This window comes from Zingiber officinale, chromosome 9A, assembly GCF_018446385.1.
Source record: "Zingiber officinale cultivar Zhangliang chromosome 9A, Zo_v1.1, whole genome shotgun sequence".
Taxonomy (NCBI): domain Eukaryota; kingdom Viridiplantae; phylum Streptophyta; class Magnoliopsida; order Zingiberales; family Zingiberaceae; genus Zingiber; species Zingiber officinale.
Genome location: NC_056002.1, coordinates 104,006,881 through 104,012,317, shown reverse-complemented (window position 1 = coordinate 104,012,317; position 5,437 = coordinate 104,006,881). Strand labels below are relative to the sequence as shown.

Below are 5,437 nucleotides of genomic sequence, written 5' to 3'. Positions count from 1 at the left end.
CAACAAGTTTTTGGTGCCATTACCGGGGACTGCGCTATAATATTAGGAATTATCAAATGATTTAGACTAGACGTAACTTTTCTTTTCATTTGCATAGTTGCAACTAATTGTTAGAATTCTATTTTCATAAGTTTGTCCTTTCTTGTATAACATTCTTGTCAATTCCTTTGTTGTAACTCTAATTCTGCATTTTGATTCTAACATTCTTGTCTAACTTTTCTCTGTTTTCTTTTGATTTTGTTTCTTTCTTCTTTTCTTTTGTAACATATCTTGCAATCTTGTTCTTGGCATATAAATTATTCTAGATATTTTTCTTGTTCCTTTTGTCTTTTCTTTCTTCTTTTATTATGCACTTTCTTTCTTGCAATTTAAATTCTGCATTTTCTTTCTTACTTTTCATATTGCATTTTATTTCTTGTCTTTGATTCTTCATTTTATAATTTTTTCTTGAATATCCATGAGCACTAACATATCAAGCAGGCCCATGAGAAATTTTTCTACACCCTTTTCTGTAAGATTTTTATCTTCCATTGTGCAACCTCAAATTGAAGCAGAAAGTTTCCAACTAGACCCAGAGTTAATTTTTATGATACAAGGTCACAAATTTGGAGGAGAAGTATCAGAAAGTCCTTATCTGCATCTTGAAACATTTTTAGAGATTTGTGATATGGTGAAATGTGAAGGAGTGTCATCAGATGTAGTTCGATTGATGACATTTCCTTTCAGTATCAAGGATAAAGCAAGGACTTGGTTATATTCTCTCCATCCTCAAAGTATCACAAGTTGGGAGCAATTGGAGAAGCAATTTCTGAATAATTTTTTCCCTCCAAGCAGAACAGTGTATATGAGGAATTGCATAACAAATTTTGCTCAGGCATATGGAGAATCATTTTTTGAAGCATGGGATAGATTCAAGAGTCTTCAAAGACAGTGCCCTCATCATGGTTTTGAAAAATGATTGATTTTGCACATATCTAAGGGGAAATTTCTTTCTCAGACAAGAGTTTATTTGATTCATCAGCTGGAGGTTCTTTTATGGACAAAAGTGTGGATGAAGCATATATGTTAATTGATCAAGTGACATTGAACCTCCATGAATGGTCGAACATAAATTGGATGAAATCTCCTTCAAACATTCGAGAAGTGTAAGCCATAAATGCTATAGAGCTTGTCAAACAAATTGTAACTCAACCATCTATAAGTTTTGAAAATCACAAGTCACAGAACGGGGAGTTCAAACATTTAGGGGCAAAGATTGAAAGAATTGTTTCAAATTGGTTTAAAGAAGACCCCTCTCCTTCGCACACAAGATCTAGTGAAAAGTGTGATGATGTTGGGTTGAGAATTGAAAAAAATCATGAAGAACTTCTGAAGAAGGACATGTTTAGAATTGAGGAGAAGAACAATAGAAGACCACATGAACTCAGTTCCATTATTCCAGGAGGTTCCCAAATGCCACAAGTACCTTTCCCTCAACGATTGATCATACCAACACTAGATAAGCAAGTTGAATCTCCTCCACAAGCTAAAAGGGAATATGGGAAATTAGAAGTACCTTTCCCAAGACCTTCACTAAGGGTTCCCTTTCCACAAAGGTTAGTGGGGGTCAATGAGAACTATGACTTTAAAAAATTCTGTGACACTGGTAAGATTGAGTGCAGATTTTTGAATTTGTATAAAGATGAAGACTCTTCAGATGAGGATTGTGAAGATAATGCAGTGGTAAATAAGTTTTCATATTTACCTCCAAATTTTATAGGGTGTTATAGGGACATTAAACTTTCAAATGATAAATGTGATGTGGTAGATCAACTTAAAACTGCAAGTGAAGTTATTGATCCTCTTGTTATTGATTCTCCTATTGAGGACATAGATATTGGTTTATTTTTTGATGTTTGTGTTGACGATGATGATATGGAAAAATGTGTAGGGAGCTGTGTTGTGGAAGCAGCATCTTAAGGATCACCACCTTTGTTCATACAACCCTTAGAGGTTGTAAGAATTGATCATGTTGTGGAACAATGTGTAGGGACTCATGTAGATATGGTTGAGTCTCAAGAATCACCATCTTTGATATCGCCAACACCTGAGCCAGAGCCAGAATCATCTTTTGATTCAGAGGAAGTCACATCTACATGTTTAGAAATTTCAGGTATTTCTCAGCAAAGCAAGGTTAGTATTTCTTGTGATCTTTTGGAAAATTTTATAGAGATACCTATCTTTGACTTTGTTGGATGTGATTCAATTTTTATTTCTTATTCTGCTTATCTTAATATGGTTATGACTCTATCTTATCTAATATGTTTGTGGGAGATTTGTATTTTCTTTGCATGTGCATATTTCACTTGGGCTAATAATTGGAAGCTCAATCTGAACCGTCTTCGACCACCCAAAAGAACTTTAAAGAAGACGAAGATGGAGAGAGTGATACTTCACCTTTTAACTCCTATATTGAAAGCTCCCTCCATAATAAGAGCCCTTGGTAGGAGGGTGTTGAAATATCTTACCCCTCCAAGAGCAAGATTTAGATGAATCTAATGAGGTGGTCAAGCTAATGACCTTAAACAAGCGCTTCTTGGGAGGCAACCCAAGGGTTTCTTTTTAGTTAGTTTCATTTCATGTCTCTATTGTTCATTAGTAGTGTTTTTATTTGGTTTTTGTTTTATTTTTCAGGTTGAAATTTCATTTTCATGAGCTGGCCATGACTTCTTCATGGGCATGGGAGTGTTGGAAGAGCCAGAAAGGAGGAGAAGTGTGAATTGGAGCAAAACAGAGCATGGACGTGTGTTGCACATGGCCAGGCTTACGGTGCAGAAAAGGGAAATGTTGGGGCCGTGTCTACATGACACGGCTGTGTGGAGTCTCCAGAGAAGGGAAGGTGTATGGCCGTGTCCCAGACACGACCGTGTGAAGAATCCAGAGGAGGAGAGTTTCTTGGCCGTGTCTGCCACACGACCGTGCGAAGGAACCATTGAAGAAGCATACACCGGCCGTGTCATTTGACACGGCCGTGTACTGATTCCAGAGAAGAAGGCTGTTGAGGCTGTGTTCCGGACACATCCGTGCAAAGAAGGTCGAGAGGAAGAAGGATATGGCCGTGCCAATCGGCACGGCCGTGTGAATTAACCCGAGAAGGAGAGGAAAGGGACCGTGTAGATTTACACGGACCGTGTGGGGAAATTTTACCAGACCGTGTCTACTATACACGGTCAGATCCAGGCCGTGTCCCCCACACACCCTCTTCATCTTTGCACCCCCTTCTCTCCAAAACTCCTCTTTTCTCCAACCTCTTTTCCAAGTTTTCTCAGATCTAGCTCTAAAACCTTCCCCTCTCCACAAACTTCAACTAGATCTAGATCCTTTTCTTCTCCTAGATCTAAGATCTCTATCTCCTTAACCTAAGATCTTGCTCTTCGAGACCTATTTGCTCAAGATCTAGTTTCTCCAACCCATAAACAATACCCATTACCACTCAAACTTGACACTATGTCTAACCTTTTGAAGAAACTTCGCAAGGGGGGTGGTGAATCAAGTGGAGACAAAGGGAAAGTGTCATCCAAAGACAAAGGAAAACAACCAGTCAAAGGCAAGGGGAAGAGGACTTCACGCAACGAAGGTAACGACAATGAATTCAATATCGTATTTAGAAATGATGATCAAATTACTAGATTTGCAATTCTTGTCAACAGAAAGATTGTGTGTACTAAGTATATGGACCCAACTGTTTTAGATATGATGGGAATTAGGGATGATGTAGATTGGATGATAGGGTTCCTAGATTGGAGTGATATGTTGTACTCACATCTACCAACTTATCCTCGCCTTGTTTTGGAGTTTCTGAGTTCGTTAGATGTCCATTTTACCAATGAGGATGATTATGTTGGCAAGATAACTTTTAGATTAATGAATCAAGAATTTCAATGGACATTTAGTGACTTTAACACTTGTTTTGGATTGTCTTGCGGTAGCTCTCGAAGGTTTGATTCTAGGTTTAATTGGAATCATTTTTGGAATTTAATCACCGGATTAGATCACCCTTATGAGCCCTCTAGAGCCAAGGCTTCTCACATGCAAAACCCTATTTTTAGATATCTACATAGAGTCATGAGCAAAACTATTTTTGGTAGGGGGGAAAGTGATGGAGTCGTCAAGAAAGTAGAACTTTATTCTCTATGGGCTATGCCACATAAGGTTGATTTTGATTCCGGCTTTCATTTTCTGCAAACCTTAGTGAGAGTTGCGAGGGCATCTTCGGGATCAATAGTGGTTTGATTACCCAAGTAGCCATTAACTTGGAACTTGATTTAGAAGGGTTGGAAATTATTCATGGCAATGATATGATTGACATGGATGCATGTCTTTCCATGAAGATGATCGTTTGGGATGAGAATGGGTTTGCGTTTCCTAGGAGGAATGGTTTTCCTCTACCTCTTTCTTGTCCCGAACGAACTTCAATTCGCATCCCTGCTAATTGGGTAATCACCGATGTCGACCCCGAAAATGTTCCCTTTATATCCGGAGACACAGAGCCACACATTGAGCCCTTGACATCTGGATACCCGTAGCCTTCCGGACATCTGGATCCTGCTAGGCATTCTTTTGCCTATGGTACGGGTCCCTCCAGATTTGACTTTTCTGATTTTCATACTTTTCTAGAATCACTTCACGAGAAGCATGATGCCCAACGAAGAATGTTGGAAGGTTGTGTTGGAACCCCAAGGTTGTTTTGGTGTGATCAACAAGTCAAGTTAGGTCCTGTGTTGTATTTAACCTTGTGTCTAAGTGTGCAGGAGCTTAGGAGCACAGGTACTCGAGCGGAAGACGCAGCTAGCGAGAAGGACGGCACGCGGTGCGTCTAAGGGACGAGGTGCTGCGGAAGAGTACACCGGCGGACGAGAAGGAAGCGCGCGCGGTGGTTCCGAGGGACGAAAGCCGGAGCGGAAGATTGCTCGGGGAGCAAGAGACGCAGCTAGCGCGAAGGTCGGCACGGGGTGCGACTGAGGGACGAAGACTGCGGATGAGTACGCTGGTGGACGAGAAGGAACACGCGGCAATTCCGAGGGACGAGAAGCCGGAGGGAAGCACGCTCGAGAAGGCCGGAACATGGGTTCGGGTGAGCCCTATTCCGGAAGGCCGAGATTACCCAAGCAAACGGAGCCGGAGCGAACAGACCCGGACCGAGATGAGCTGGATTGAGACGAGCTGAACCGGATTCAAAAAGTCAACTTATGTTGACCTTAGGGCTCCGGGCGCCCGGAACCATTCCGGGCACCCGGAACCGACCGGGGCGCCCGGAACCCTTCCGGGCGCCCGGAATCGACTTTTCAACAGGATCGAGTTTTGACTCGATCCGACTGTTGGGGGATAAAATTTATCCCCCCAGGGCGCCCGGAACTCTTCCAGGCGCCCGGACCAAGACTATAAATATAGCCTTGGT

At 41.4% G+C, this 5,437-nt stretch overlaps 1 non-coding gene across 1 annotated transcript; it reads right to left on the bottom strand.

Annotated features, from left to right (window-relative positions):
- Positions 1-842: 842 nt before the first annotated feature.
- Positions 843-948, bottom strand: LOC122022006. Its single transcript, XR_006122756.1, has one exon. It is a non-coding gene; the product is annotated as a small nucleolar RNA R71 (small nucleolar RNA).
- Positions 949-5,437: the final 4,489 nt, after the last annotated feature.